The 16,983-nt window shown below is 38.6% G+C and overlaps 1 protein-coding gene across 1 annotated transcript in view; it reads right to left on the reverse strand.

Moving 5' to 3' along the window:
• Positions 1 to 16,648, reverse strand: part of ARHGAP15 (Rho GTPase activating protein 15) — a 575,548-nt gene extending 558,900 nt beyond the window's left edge. The window contains exon 1 of the mRNA XM_081142712.1: positions 16,566 to 16,648. The gene's annotated coding sequence lies outside the window, so the exon portion shown is untranslated. The remainder of the gene's footprint in view (positions 1 to 16,565) is intronic.
• Between the last annotated feature and the right edge of the window lie 335 nt (positions 16,649 to 16,983).

A 16,983-nucleotide genomic window follows, 5' to 3' on the forward strand; every position in this document is an offset into this window, starting at 1 on the left:
TCAGTCACTAAACACTTATTAGAATTCATTTGTATATAGAAGTTATTTAGAGGACTCTCGTCTCTCTAATCATTGCACCCTGTTCCTGCTTTCTTTGGAGCAGCCATAAATTCAAGAAGAGGTGGAAAATCAGCAGACTGCCAACCAAACTCAACCCACAGACATATGTTGTTGGGCCTGAAGGATGATTTCAAATGTTTTGAATGAGTTCCCATTGAAAATGAGGAATTTACTTTTTTTAAAAAAAGGTGTATAACTGTGTGTCTTCTCTTGAAAAATCATAAGGTGTGGAAAACCGATCAAGGTATACATGGTAACTGTCAGGTGGAGGTGGGCACCTTCTACATCTGTAAACAGGGCAAGTGCTCTCTGACCCAGAGGTTCTCTCCCACTGCACTTGATTCTCAGGTATCACGACTTTCCGGGGGCATCTGTGACTCTGATTCTTGGTGTCAGTCACCTCAGGGAACATCGCTCCTCTGATGTGTGGGTTGAGCAGAGATTCTGCTGCATGTTAAATCAGTGTCATTTTTTATATTTTACTATTTTTAAGGCAAGCTGGGAGAATTGTAAATGGAGAACAGAACCAAGAGACTGTTTGTACCCCTGCTTTAGAATGGGTCATCGATAACATTATTTCATATATTCTTTTTTTAAAATCCTCACCTGAGGATAGTTTTTCTTTCTCTATTTCTTTTTAAAATATGTCTTTAATTGATTTCAGAGAGAGGGAGGGAGAGGGAGAGAGAGAGATAGAAACATCAATAATGAGGGAGTCATTGATCGGTTGCCTCTTGCACACCCCCTACTGGGGATTAAGCCAGCAACCTGGGCATGTGCCCTGACCAGGTAATTGAACCGTGATCTCCTGGATAATAGGTTGATGCTCAACTGCTGAGCCATACTTGCTGGGTAGAGGACATTTTTCCCATTGCTTTTCAGAGAAAGTGGAAGCAGGAGAGAGAAGAGAAGGGGGGAGAGAGAGTGAGGGAGACATCGATGTTAGAGAGACACACCAATTGGTTGCCTCCCACTCACGCCCTGACCAGGCCAGGGGTGTAGCCTACAACCGAGGCAAGTGCCCTTGGCCAGAATAGAACCCGAGACCCTTCAGTCCATAGGCTGACACTCTAACCACTGAGCAAAACCGTCTAGGGCTATTTCATATATTCTTATAATTTTTTCAACTTGACCTCAGATTACCAAGAGTAGAACATTGTGCTGTGCTCTTTGCTATTGTTAAGGAAGTTCCCCTTTTCCTCATTTCTGCTCTGACCTCCGTGACTGTTCCTTTTATATGTTGGCAGATTCTTGTATCCTGACTTCTATTGTTTTCTGTTCTCTATTTGAGTGGTGTCCCTTCTGCTCACATTGACTGTGGGATCCTTAAAGCCACACTCTATATTTGTCAGTTTTGTTGCGTGGTGTTGTATCTAGAACATCGCAGGTACTTGGTACCTATCTGAAGTCCCCTGCCTCTAATACCCTCAGGACTGTGACCATTTCCAACAAATTCAGATTTGCCACTGTTTCCAGTCTCAAGTGTCACTGGATTCCCGTGATTCTTTCCCACTTCTCTGCATCAAAAGCTGCCAAATCGCCTTGGGATACAATATATCAGGGTCAGGGAAAGTTAGAATAACCTCTGCATCTCACCTTCCCCATCCCTCTCTCAAGTCATACTCTACCCCATGTTGACTAGTTGCTAGCTTTCCTTTCATGCTGACTTCCCACCCTGAAACTACAACTCACTTTCTTAAAGCCGGACGTGTAACCTAAAGTGCCCTGGCCTGTAGGATAAAGCTGGTTCTCCAAGAGCAGTCACCATAGCCACTTATCTCCTGAGTATCTGGGCGGTCACCTCCCACGGCCACACCTTGCTCTCATTAGGTGGATGCCCTAATACTAACTGTTTTCAGAATTAAGACTGAGATTGATGTATTCACTCAACCTCCATATGTGGAATCCTGAGCAGGTTTTCCCAGGGAGAAAACAACAAACAAAACAGAATGACTTCTCTAACTGAATCTTCTCAACCTGGGCCTCTCAACCTCCTGTCTTATTTTTCCTTCTAGAATCATTTTGCCAGGACCCCAGCATATCTGCCTCAGGATCTACGTTACCACCTTCTGGCTTGGGCAAAATTTAGACATCAAATAAAAGTAGGTAAAGATAATTTTGCCTTCTGACTTTCTCTTTGTCTCTGCAGGTTTTCTTTATTTTAATGCTATGTCCAAGAGTCAGTGGCTGCCTACCACTTTTTGGATCGCAGTGTATGATGAATTCTAATTCTTCAAAAATAAAGGGTATTTTTGGTGAGGACACATCTTGAGCTGCTTGAAGGAACGTTTCCATATCAACCAAAAATTGGTAAACAAACAAAAAAAGCTTTCTTCCTTCTCCCACACACAGCTATACTATCTTCCCCCACACAGCTGTATTGGGGAAATGAAAGCAATAGCAAGAAATTGCTTTTGATGAGTTTCATAATCTTATCATAATACTTAGAACTGAAATAAACCAAAAGTACCTCACCATAAATTTTATTTCATAATGAGGGAAAAAAATGGTCATCGAATGAAGACAACCTAAAAAACCAATTGCTGTGGCTACTATTTGTGCCACATTTCACCTTTATAAAATAATTATTATATGCCACAAACTAGACAAAATATCTTACATACATTATTTTTCTTTTTATCTTGTGAGAAAACTCCCCATTTTATTAGCGAGGAAACTCACGCCTAGAGAGGTGAAGTAAGTTGCGCAGGATAACATGTAATAGCTGGCAAGTGGTGGAGCCCAGGGTTGAACCGTGGTTTTTCTGACTTCACAGCCTGAGCTCTTAATAACTTTACCATCTCTATAAGAAATAAAAAATAGTTCTGGACTAGAATTTGGGAGAAATATGTTCACATCGTGTCCTCCAACAATGAAAAGCCCCTGTTTATTTCACTAGCTTGCTGGAATAATCAAGTAAAATAATGTATGCAAATTCACTTTTAAAACTCTAAATAGAATACAGAGATTAGACATTTTAACTTGTGTTAATCAACCTGAAGACATAAAATAAATCTGAAATAGGCAAAATAAAGGAGCATGAAAAAGAAGATGGTGGAGGGGGTCAATGGGGAAAAATTTTAAACAATACTTTAAACAATAAAGATAAACTTTAAAAAACGTAATGGATGACCAAATAAATAACTGTAACAGCAAATAAAAAATGGAGAGAAGGGACTGGATTTTCCTAAAGCATGACAATTGATTGGATGTATGGAATAAATGAATCCATAGAGATTCCAGAAATACTTGCTTAGATGACTTGAGGAATCGAGGTATCTGAAGTTAGAAGAGAGATTCTGTAGGGAGACTACGGATTTAACTTGAAACATACTCAGTTTGAACTACTGATGGGACTTAATGGAAGAGATATCAAGTAACACATTGACATGAGGAACAACATTGGAAGAGAAGCCAAGGACAAAAACAGAAATTTAAGGATTATATTTGAGAGAATAAACTTAAACCATAAGAATGTCAAAAGAGTCTGGCGAAAAGAGCAGATGGACTAGAGCTGTGCCATTCACTAGAAATATGATGTGAGTCACACATGTAATTTACAGATTTCTGGCAGCCACATTAGATGAGTAAAATAAAATTGGTGAAATTAATTTTAATGATATATTTTATTTAATGTAATATATCAAAAATTTATAATTTCAGCACATGATCAAAATAAAAATATTAATGAGAAAATTTACATTCCCTTTATTTGTACTAAGTCTTCAAAAGCTGGTGTCCACTTCACAACTCAATTTATTTATTTATTTTTATTTAAAAAGAAATTATTTTTGGGGGGGAAATATATCTTTATTGATTTCAGAGAGAGGAAAGGAGGGGGGGGGAGAGAGATAGAAACATCAATGATGAGAGAGTCACTGATCAGCTGCAGCCCACAACGCGGGCATGTGCCCTGACCAGGAATCGAACCTCGATCACCTGGATCCTAGGTCAACACTTAATCGCTGAGCCACGCCCGGCCGGGCTTCACAACTCAATTTAGAATAGCTACATTTCAAGCGCTGAATAGCCATTTGTTGCTAGTTGCCCCATCATAATGGTCAGCATGGCTGAGAAGGAATTTTGAAGGTTAAAGACTGTGTGGAGGCATAGGGTCAGAAGAAAGAAAGAAAAACAGATAAGGTACCTGCACTATGACAGAAACTAAGGCAGAAGTGTTTTCTTCCTCACGTGTTTTGTAACACCTCTACATGAGGTAATGTATATACTAAACAAGCAACACATTATCCACAGATGGCATTGTTTTAGACATGGAACAAGACAGAATCCTTTTAGACCTTTTCAGATGCTAAGGAATTTATGAATGAAGTCCAGCATTGCTTAATTGGTGGAACGTAACAGGCTTAGAATTTGCAGCATGGCATTGTGAAAATAACGTGCTTTTTGCATTATCCAGGTATCTCCTGTAAATCTTGACACATCTGACTAAATAGCACATAAATTTGGATGCTTAACCAAGTAACCTTACCTTCCTTTTCTTTAAAATGGGTAACTGACTCCTTTACATGATTTTTGTGGGTGTCAAATGATAGTAGGTATGCAAAATATCTGATATATAATATCCATGATATGTAATAACATAATCATAGCTATGATGAGTGTTATTAGCAATCCCACCCAGTGAGCGTGGCTCAGTGGTTGAGCATAGACCTAGGATCCAGACCACAGTTCAGTTCCAGGTCAGGGCCCATGTCTGAGCAGTGGGCTCAATCCCATGTGGGGAGGAGGGGCAGGAGGCAGCTGATCAATGACACTCTCACCATCAATGTTTCTATCTCTCTCTCCCTTCTCTCTGAAACCAATAAGGAAATATTTAAAAAGAAACAAAAATAAAAAACAAAAAATAATCCCAATCTAATAATTTATATTGATGAATGTCTAATGCTACTATCTTTCAAGTAAGGGAATATTGTCTATTTTACTATAACACCTTAGTACCTACCAGAGTGTTGAAGACACTAGTGGGGTATTCAGCACTCATGCTCACTCCTAAATTCCACTTCCTTTAAGAGGACCATCAAGATATGTGTAGGTGATATTATATGGAGGCTCAGGTTACTTGTGTTCCTAGTACACTTATCACAAAAATGAATATAGGCTCTACTGCTCAGTTCCTAGCCCTTAAAATTCTAATATGAAACTAAGTAAGGCAGAAAGATCAATTAACAGAAAGAAAACTTTCCCTTGACTCAGCACCTAGTTTCCTGAGCATTCTACCTTTCACAGCTCTTCTGAAAAGCTATCTCATTTTGACTCTCAGCTTGACACTACATCAGTAGAGATTAGAACAAAAAGTTCTCTAAGATTTTAGAAAATTAACCTAAAATAAACATACGGCGATTCCATTTTAACACCATGGTTTTAGCTAAAGAGTTAAAAATTTTAATATTAGAGGTGGTTGGTGCTTTCTATCAGTTTATGACAATGCATTCTTAGATGGAGTGTTTCTTGCTTGGAGTTTGAGAAATGGACCACAGTATATAATGGATCCTGGCTCCTAATCCAACTTTTCATTGCTGCCAGGTTACTCAAACTGTACCCATAAAGTGTTATTCTTTTGAAATATGTTTCTTGACCCCTTTCCCCTAAACTTATCCTATTTTTCATACCCAGGAGAAATCACAAGTCTCCACAAAAATTTCCCTGATTCTATAGCCACAGTCAGCTTTGTATCACTTATTCTATCACTAATCAAATATTCATTGAGTGTTTATTATATCTATGCCTACCTTTGTTCTAGGTTCTAGATATTTAGTTGTAAAAAGACAGACAAGGTAAATACTCTCATGGGCCATTCAATCCATGTAAAGATAGCCACTAAGCAATTTAACAAAGAATTATATAATTCCCCATATCCAAAAGGCTATTTAGGAAAATAAAAGCAAAGTGATGAGGTAGAAAGGGCCTTGCAAATCACAAAATGAGATTGAATATATTTGATGTATAAGAGAAAGTCATTTGGAATGGTTTAGTAGGAGAGTTGCATAATTTAAGTATTAAGAAGGCCACTCTGTTTACTCCCCGAAGTACGAATGAATATCACATGAGAGGTAGAAGCAGGGAAACAAGTCAGGAGAATTCTGCAGTAACAGTGGTAGAAGTGGTAAGTGATTGAATTGGGGATATTCTGATATATTCTCATCACTTGCTAAATGTCTAATTCATTCCTGTTTAGAGAAATTTGTTAAATAAAAGCTCAATATATACAATTAACATTTAAAAATCTAAGATTATATAAATATATAAAAATGAGTTTATATAAATATTAACCATTTGGGAAAAAGTACATAAAATATATTTAAAATATTTTTTATTAAATTTCCTCTTTTTCTGAATACTTTTCTTCAGCAAAATTTTCAATGATTGTGAGACTTAGAGTTTTCTTATGTTCAGATTGTACCTAATAAACTGCAACACAGAAAAACACATTTAAGGCCAAAAAAACCTACTGAAACGTTCTGGAAGTTGCTACCTCCTCAACCTCCTTGAGTTCATTTAAAATGTGTATATCAACATTACTCCAGATAATTTCTATGATTCTTCTCTAACTTGACACTAGAGAGTGAATTGGTAAGTGTGGTTTTATCTAAAATTGTGATGTCATCAAATGTCATTTATTGTAGTGTATTCATTTAGCATAGTTTTTGGGGAAAAGTCATTATACCAACAAAAAATAAAATTAATAAAAAATTAAAAGAGCTATTTGCCTGGGAAAAAGTATATACCTTTTCAAGAGTTATTGTGGAGAAAAGTAAACAAGCTAATAATCAGTATTTTTCAGGCTCTGCTCCTAAGTGATGAATTGGATATATTTGGGAGTAGGTGTCTGAGGATAAGCGTGTGAGGGTAGTTCTTAGTTTACTTTCCTGAAAAGATAGGTGAATGGTGGTGCCATTGAATGAGAGGGATGAAAATCAGAAAGAAGCATGTTGGGTGGGGAGCAAATGGGGAGTAATTAAGCGCTTAATTTTGAATATACTCATGTTGATATTTCTATAAGACATTCCAGGGGAGACAATGAGTGGGCAATTACCGTTATAGTTTTGGTGCTAAGCATAAGGCTTGGTGCTGAGATCTAATTAGAATACAGGGAGCATTTAAACAAGATCGCCTGAGAATAAACTTAGAGGGTAAGAGTGGAGATTGGAAAGGTAGAAATCTGAAGACTGAATGCAGGACATTCCGACATTTAGAGGGCTGGATGAAGAGAATGAGTGAGCAAAGGAAACAGAGAAGGAGCATCCAGTTAATTTGGGAAAATGAAATATCCCAGAGAGGTTCAAGAAGGAAGGAGCGTTCATTTGCATTAAATGCAGCTCAGATAATGGACAAGATAAAGACATATAATTAGCCATTGGACTTGTAAAAGCGAAACCACTGGGACTCTGACAAGATGTTCTATACTCTTTCTATGGCATTCCAATAGTACATATAAATTTATATTTAAATGGTTGTGTTTGTGAGAGTACAAAGTTTTCACTGGCTAAATAGCACCTTGATTCTTTGTGTCCCCAATAATTCCTAGCACAACATGGTGTACTTAGTTGTTCAAAATTATTTATGGAACTGAATTGAATTGGGCTGATGCCACCCAAAAGAGAAAAATCCATTTTAAATCCCGCAATTGTATTTGTTGTGTTATTGATAAGACCAATATTTTAAAATAAGATATTCTGCCTATTCTTTGGCATCTTGTAAGTACTCTCTCTCATCAAATGAGCTTTCCTACCATGTCAGAGAAGATAGAAACCGTGAAGCATGTATTCCCTCAACTTCCTCCCTTCCCCTCCCCTCATCTTATCTATATCCAATTTTTCTGCATATACACTCATTAAAGTGCTCTTCCTTCTGTTTCAGGTTAATTTATCTACTTGAGCTAGTGATTACACCCATCTGTCTGAGTATCCTCTGAGACCTTGTTGGGTTTCTGAATGTTTTTCTTTGCTTTATTTTTGTTCCTTTTCTCCCTTTGTTTGAACATTCATATTTCTTCCCATTTTTTAGTGGCTGCCTATTTCAAGCTTTATAAAAAATGAATTTTACATATGCTAGTCCCAGTTCCTTTCTTCCTTTAACATCTCATTCTAAGGCTTGAGCTTCACTAATGCTTTAGATCCTTTATTACACAGTTGAGAAAGGATACATTCTTTTATCAAGAATGGCAAATAGTCCAGCCCGGCGTGGCTCAAGGGTTGAGTGTCAACCCATGAACCAGGAGGTTACAGTTTGATTCTCAGTCAGGGCACATGCCAGGGCACATGCCAGGGCTACAGGCTTGACCCCCAGTCGGGGGGTGCAGGAGGCAGCCGATCAAAGACTCTCTCCTCATTGATGTTTCTCTCTCTCTCTCCCCTCTCCCTTCCCCTCTCTGAAATCAATGAAAACATATTTTTAAAAAAGAATGACAAATAGAACTTTAATCTTTAAAAAATATGCTCAACTCCAATCATCATAACAAAAATATCATATAAAATTATATTGAGATAAACTTTTCTACAGATTGGCAAAACCTGAACAGTGTGGCAACACAATCTGTTGGAAAAGCTATGGAGCTTCCAGCAGCATCCTCATTATGTGCTGATGGAAGTTCAAAAAGTTAGGACTGGCTGGAAACAGGATGGCGGCGTAGGTAGCCGCTGCACCCGCCGCCTCCCGCAACCACATCAAAATGACAACTAAAATACCGAACAACATCACTCAGGGCCTCCTGAGATCTGGCTGCACAGAAGCCCCACAACCAGGGAGCTGAAGGAGCACCAAGAACAGCAGGAGGGGCGGAGACGCGGGTGAATGGGGGCTCGGTCATGGAGACGGGGCCACGGGCCCACACCCGGTGCCGCGGTTTAAACGCAGGAGGGAATCTCGGAGGTGGGGGTTTCCTGGAGGAGGGAGGGGTCCCAGCCTCACAACAGGCCCGCAGCCCAGGGCTCCAGGGCCGGGAAGAGACGTCCCCACAGCTCCGGGCTGTGAAACCAGCAGGGACTGTGGCTGAGGGTCGCGGAGGCTGCGGGAGCCCCAGCAACTCCTAAAGGGCCCGCGCACGGACTCACTTAGACGCGCTCCCTCTGAGCCCAGCGCCGGGCAGCAGCCAGAAAGGACCCGGGACACTCGGGGGGGAACTAACCTGCCTGAGATCCGGGCGAGAGCTGGAGGGGCGGCTTCCTCCCAGGCAGAAGGGCTGCAGAAGCCATTGCTCCTTTGGCAAATCGTCACAGCACACAGCCGGCAGGCAGGCGCCATGTTTGAATCCCCGGCACCTGACTCACGCCTTTGGCCCCGCCCCGTGATTCCCCGGAGGCCCCGCCCCTCCCCACCTGCAGCTCATCCAGGCCATTTCCAGGGGCTTTTCTGTGCAAGTGGCCTCTCCAGCCTCATGCTTAGGACTTTCCTAAAATCTCTCAAACAAGCAGCAGCGGGCCCCACAGGGCTTGATAAGTGGCCTCAGGCCCTGCACTAGCGGCAGCCTGCAGTGGCTCATAGCTTGGCCTCTTGTGGGCACCTCCAAGCCCAGCACAAGTAGCAGCCAACTACGGTTTGCTGTGTAGCTCATGCTGGGGGGCCCTGGGCAAGGGACTGGCACAGGCTGATTTTACACCTCCCAGGAGGCCCCAGAGACAGTGCATCTGGTGGTCAGACTCGACCACACTGGATTACAACCCTTCCACATCCACGAGTGACATTCAAGGGGCACACTTGGTGAACACCAAATCTCCACTGAAGTAAATCCTGATCCATAGGGGTGTTTCCAGCACAGCAGCTCTCTGGCTGTAGTTGCAGCTGGTCCTCACAGCTGATTGTCTGGGGGTCAGTTCCTCCCAGTGACGCCAACAGCAACCAAGACTCAACTACAATAGGACAGTGCACACAGCCCACACAGGGGAGCACCTAGAAGGCCCAGCTCAGGTGACTGGGGAGGCTGAGCCACTGGACCCTACAGGACACCTACTACACAAAGCCACTCTACAAATTCCAGGAGACATAGCAGCTCTACCTAATACACAGAAACAAACACCAGGAAGCAGCCAAAACATGGAGGCAAAGAAACATGTCACAAAGGAAAGAACAGAAGAAATCTCCAGAAGAAGAACTAAATGAAATAGATACAAGCAAGCTAACAGATACAGAGCTCAGAATTTTGTTTATAAGGATATTTAAGCAGACTATTAGGGAAATAACTGAGAAAATCGATAACATAATAAAGTACCAATTTGAAATGAAGGCTACAGGAACTGAAATGAAGAATAATTTACAGGGAATCAACAGTAGAATAGAGGACGCTGAGAATCAAATCAGCAATTTGGAACATGAGGAAACAAAAAACACTCAACCAGAAGAGCAAAAAGAAAAAAGAATCCAGAAATATGAAGATAGTATAAGGAGCCTCTGGGACAACTTCAAGAGGCCCAACATTTGTGTTATTGGGATGCCAGAAGGGGAAGAAAGAAACCAAGGAATTGAAAACCTATTTGAAAAAATAATTACAGAAAAATTCCCCTACCTGGGGAAAGAAATAGACTTACAAGTCCAGGAAGCACAGAGGGTCCCAAACAAGAGGAACCCAAAGAGGCCCACAGCAAGACCCATCATAATTAAAATGCCAAAGGTTAAAGACAAAGAGAGAACCTTAAAAGCAGCAAGAGAAAAGCAATTAGTTACCTACAAGGGAGCACCCATATGACTGTCAGTTGATTTCTCAACAGAAACCTTGCAGGCCAGAAGGGAGTGGCAAGAAATATTCAAAGTGATGAAAAACATGGAACTACAATCAAGATTGCTCTACCCAGCAAAGCTATCATTTAGAATTGAAGGTCAAATAAAGAGCTTCACAGATAAGAAAAAGCTAAAGGAGTTCATCACCACCAGACCAGCACTACAGGAAAAGTTGAAGGGTCTTCTTTAAGAAGAAGCTAATGAACAAAAGAATCTGATGAACTAAATAGATCCAGAGACATTGACACATGCAACAGACGATCATATTTCAGAGGAAAGAAGGAAGGGGGTGGAGGGTGGGAAGAGATTAACCAAAGAAGTTATATGCACATATGCATAACCCATGGACACAGTTAATAATGGGGTGAAGGCTTGGGGAGGGGGTGGGAGCAAAGTGGAGGGGGTCAATTGGGGGGGGGAATGGGACACCTGTAATACTCTCAACACTAAAGATAAATTAAAAAAAAAAAAAAGTTACGACTAACAGAATAGTTTGGCAAAAACTATAAAAATTATTTTATCTCTTGGTTTTTAAATAAATAGTATTTCTGGAAATTCACTACATAGATGTATTTTCAAATATTCACAATAACATTAAAACATTAATGTATTAGCAAAAGATTGAAAACACCCATGGCACGTTTAATATGAGGCTGATGAAATTACATATGATATATCCACACAGTGGAATATTGTTCAGCTGCAAAAAATAAGAGAATTAGGTGGTTTCTTGTTTTTATTATGGAAATATCTCCAAGATATTACTAAATGGAAAAAAAAGTAAAGCATGTATACTATGCCACCTTTAATATAATAAAGATACACACACACACACACACACATATGTGTATGCAGAAAATATAAAGGGTTTTAAAATTGTGGTTGTCACCCTGGCTAGGTGGCTCAGTTGGCTGGGGCATCGTCCATGCACCAAAAGGTTATGGGTTCTGTTCCTGGTCAGGGCACATACCTAGGCTGCGTGTTCCTGGTCTGAAAAGTACCAGAGCCACAGCCAATTGATGTTTCTTTCTCACATTGATGTTTCCCTCTCCCTGTCCCTTCCTCTCCCTCTAAAATCAATAAAAACATATCCTCGGTTGAGGATTTTTTTTTTTAAATGAGGTTGTCTGTTCCATTAAGATGGAGGTGAATGGAGTATATAAAAATAAGACTTAAAATAATTTTCCCTAGAAGTTTTATATTTGTTTTATTTTGATTTTGAGTGATCTCACTGTATCTATCATCTAGTCTCAAACTATAAACAAACAAAACATCCATATAAAAATGACTTTCACAAAATGAAAAAAAAAAAAAAAAAGATGACTGCAGCCTGTATATGATCCTCAAGGCACGTGGGGAAGAAGAGCTAGTGCCAGCTCTTCCAGAAATACCTCTCTCCACTGACTGCACCATTCTATAAACCACCCTGAAGCATTTGTCACCAACAGTGAGGTATATGGAAAAGGCAAATAAATTCTGACACTAGATAACCCATTGAGAAGCAAAATGTGGATATCCAATTAGGCATTTTCCCTGCTCAACAACCCTGTTGTTACTTACATCCCTAGTCATAATCTGTTCAGCAGGTCCACTGTATCAGGATCTCAAACTATGTTTCTGGCCTTCCTTCCTACCATTATTTGTGCTTCTAGCTAACAAAGCCAGACACCCACTCTTCCTTGCAAATTTTCTGATATTCCTCCATGTCTGAGCCTTGACACGTTCCCTTCCTGTCACTTGGAATGTTTCTCATTTCCCCAGTCCTAGCTTTGTGTGAAAACCACTCCAAATGTTTTCTCCAAAACTGTCTTCGTATTTCTGATAGGATCTGATGAAATGAAGCAACGCCTGCAGAATCCTCTAGTTTATTGCCTGGCACATAACAGGAATGCAAAAATGTTACATGAATTTCTGAACCTTGATAGAATATTTCTTGTATCTTTTTAAGGTACATGGTAAATTTTATTTGAATTGTAATTATTATTAGAGTAATTATACTAGATTATAAGTTTTAGAAGACAAGTATTGTGACTTCGGTTTAATTAAAACCCTTGTTGCATTCAAACCTATCCTTTAACTGATACTGTATTTCTTTCTGATTATAGAGCTTGGACAATTTGAGTAGGTAGTGCTTTTAAAAATTACTAGATGTGGCTGGGTTGTGGAGTTTCATAGTTTTCCCTAAACGTAATGAAGTCACCTTTCTTCTGGGGAAAGCATGTTTGTTTCTGGTGTATGGAGGCTCCTCTTTTCAGCTAAGAGTCCATGTATCGCAGGAGCAGATGGCTCCTCAGTGCAACAGTGGATCTCTAACCTAGGACTGGTCACTCAGGGTCACTCAGGGGATTTGTAGCTAAGTCAAAGATCAGCTCAGCTGTGGCCACATGACACAAATCAGTCCACTCAGATCTCAGTCTGAGACCTTTGCTGTGTTAGAGGAAAGGCATTCTTTGCAATAGAGTTTGCTGAAAGGGTCAGACACAAACCTAAAGCTTTCTTATCATTTCAGTGTGAGTTTCTGCCAGAAACTGCTTATAGCACAAGGCAAAAAGAGCTAAAGGAAAAAGAAAATAAGACCTAATCCTGATAACTATGTCTGAGCTCCTAGATCCAGCCATGCCTGACTTCACTTTCCTTGGATTTTTTAGTTATACAAATTATTGCCTATCTTTTGCGTTGGCTAACTTTAACTTTTTTTTTATCCTTTGCAAATAATAGTCTACTATAAACTGAAATCTAGAATATTTATAAGTGCATTTTATTCATTTATTTATTATTTATTATTATTATTATTTGTAATCTTCATCTGAGGACATGTTTAGAGAGAGGAAAGGAGAGAGAGAGAGAGAGAGATTGATGTGAGAGAAAAACATGGATCCGTTGCCCTCCATATATGCCCCAAATGGAGATAAAACCCACAACCCAGGTATGTGCCCTGACTGGGCATAGAACCGGCAAACTTTCTGAGCACTGGGCAATGCCCCAACCAACTGAGCTCCTCTGGCCAGGCTATAAGTACATTTTAGACTCTAGCTATATATATATCAATTATTTTGTAGTGCATATATATATATATATATATATATATATGTGCTTCTGGTACTCAAAGAATTAAGTTTATAATATTAAATAATTTTTTGGAACTGTATAAAGCAATTGATTATATTATGCTAAATATTTTCTGTTAATAGGAATACCAAAACTATCTGAAGATATAATCAAGTAATTTTCATCTAGTATAGGAAATGTGTATATCTTTTCAGGAATATGTTAGAGCAGTGGGCACATCTCTTTGATGGACCCTCTATATAAGACAATCTCAGAAATTCTGTGCTTCAGTACCACAAGCAGGACCAATGAGTAAAGAAACACACTTTCTGCCATAAAATATATCTTCCCATTTGCCTCACTGGAGACTGAAGTTCTCAACATTTCGCTGTTTCTCAGATCCTGTCTCCTGAGAGACCTTAGTAAAATTCTACTCAGAAAAAGAGCAGTGGCCTGGCTGAAAAGTAAAGAGAAACAAAACTCTGTGGCCTTCTCCTGTGAGCATGGACTACTTTTATGAGGTGCTCTAAGTGCTGAGAAATAGGATGAGTGCGTTTTAAGGACTATGGGAATGAGGTGGAATGAGCAAAATGAGGTCTATCCCTCTAGGTACCAAGGTTGGGGTGCTCTAAAACAGGGATAGAGCAGGACACTCTGAATAGAGCATTAAAAAGGAGGAGGAGTATCTATGAGAAAATATTTCCTTTCTGAATATTGCTGAGTGCTGGTTCCAAGTGGAAAAGCATGATATTCTTTTAATAAATTGGCTTTGAAATAACTCTCCAAATGAGATCCTCTGCATTGTTTTTATTTCACCAAATTTGTTTCTTGTTCATTCACTTAAAATGTATAGAGGTATAGGAACTCATTTAGAGCTGCTTCTTGAGATGTGGTCTGTACGTTCAAGAGATAATGCATTGTGTATTTTTACGAGCAATTCTGAGTGCATTTAATTCACATATCTATAAGCACTGCTTGTTCTTTATAAACCCATACTAAACTCTGTTTAATTAATTTTTAATTTTACTTGTACTCCATAAAATGTTTCTATTTTAATGTAACTATTTCTGCAAGAACAGTTGCTTTACAAAGAATTTGTCTTTTAAAATATTACATAGTTTAAAAAACTATAGTAGGCTTTTTTTTCAGTACCAAATGCTTATGTGGATATTCATTTTATTCTAATGTGTAAGTACTACATATGTTTATTCATGTGATGTTCTTTTATAATAAAATGAAATAAAGTAATAACATATCAACCCAAACTATCTGAATTACACAGCTTCTATAGATACCAAGGTTCAGAGCCACAATATTGAAGACAGATTTAAATAATGTTTTCCATTGTGAAGTAATGCAACAAATTAAAGAGCTAATCAGTATATCAAAGCAAATATATATTACCAGGGTCTTCTTACATTCTAACAATAAAAAATGTATTGAACACCAAGTCTTAATCTCTTTTTTTGTGATCATTTTAAGTTAACAAGTGACTAGCTTCAGTATAGACAATTGAAGAGGCCTTAAAATGGAGTGTACTAGTATGCCTAATAATTTCCTGCTAAATTGACCACATCAAAAAACATGTATATGTGTCTTTCAATAGAAGACAATAAAAGAAAAGAGAAGTGTTGCCACTTATCAACCCTGTAACCATTTTTTAATAACACAAAAAAATAGGTGTTGTGGGGGCCATCACCTCCCCCATCCAGCAGCACAATAAAAATAATATTAGGAAAGAGTGGATTATATCAGGAGCTTTTATTAAAATCCCTTCAAAGATCTACAGTCATATTTATTTTGGGTATTTGTCTCTGAGATTAACAATACTATTATATTTTCTTTAAATATGTTACCACACACAAAGACATTCTATAAAGGCAAGAAGTCAATGTAAAAGTTCTTGTCAATTTATGATTAAGAAAAAGCCTTTTCACTTCTAGAGTTTTTATTTTGGAAAATTTCAAGGAAGGAAAATTATATAATTATATAAATGACAAAAATATATCTCTAGTTTGCCTCTTTTTCCCAGAAGTAGCCTTCGGTGAAGCCAGCTGTGACTTCTGTTTTACACGTAGAGTTTTGTTTATGACATAAAGCTTGCCCTCATTTCACCTTGTATGTTGAGTGAAATTTAGAAAAATATATATTCAAATGTCACAGGGCAGAGCTTTCTTTTGCATTTTAAACTTTCCTGCCTTTTAACAGCTATTTAATAAACTACACATTTGTAACCTACACCTTTTCCAGGATTTCTAATGCTACCTTTATTACAGCCCTTCACAGTGGGTATCTTTCACCTTGCAATCCAGACGTTATTTCTTATTGTTAAAAACACCTTTTTGCTTTTGTTCTCTGGATCTCAAATAGTACATTTTTATTTAAAAAAACAGTTAAAGAGACAAAGTTCTACATTTTCTCTAGTAACTTTTAACAGCACTTTCAAACTAAAACTATACTTTATTTTGTCTTTAATAATTTAATATAAAATCTGCATAATTGATCCTAGTATAATATCTCAATAAAGAAGTTGAGAATTTGACAGCTACAAATATGAAAAGAATATTCTTTCCTACACCAAAGGAAACAAACTGATGTTTCAGTCACAGGTGAAAACATCACATTTTTGTAGAAATGTTTATATGTTCACACCAAAGCTTAAGATAATCTGTCAAATGTTTGCAAGTTTAAGTTTCGTGCTCAATATGAAGTTAAAACTCACTTACCTTTTCTCCGTGATGACTTGTTATTGAAACTGCCATAAACTTCTAACTGTTAATGACTCTTTCAACAAAAACGGAAAACAGTCAAGTCACATGTCGTAAGAGTAGGCCTATGTAGGGTGCTGTTTAATTTCAGTACTGAAGAAAAAAAACCCAGGGGGTGGGGGTGAGCACAAAAACTTTTAAATAAAACCACTTCCTGCGTAGCTACGCTTAGCCACACACATCACATCATTACTCGACTTGAAGAAATTGCCTTGTATAGTCATCAGAATCGCTATTTTTCTATGTGATTTCAATTTTCAAACACTACACATTTATGTAAGTATCACCAATTCTGATTTAATGGGGGAAATGTGTGGTTAAAAATTTAGCAAGGGGAGGAGTAGGCTGCCAAGCGCTGAGGAAACTTCCTCTTTCT

The sequence above is a fragment of the Miniopterus schreibersii genome, assembly GCF_964146895.1.
Source record: "Miniopterus schreibersii genome assembly, chromosome: 7".
NCBI classification, from domain to species: domain Eukaryota; kingdom Metazoa; phylum Chordata; class Mammalia; order Chiroptera; family Miniopteridae; genus Miniopterus; species Miniopterus schreibersii.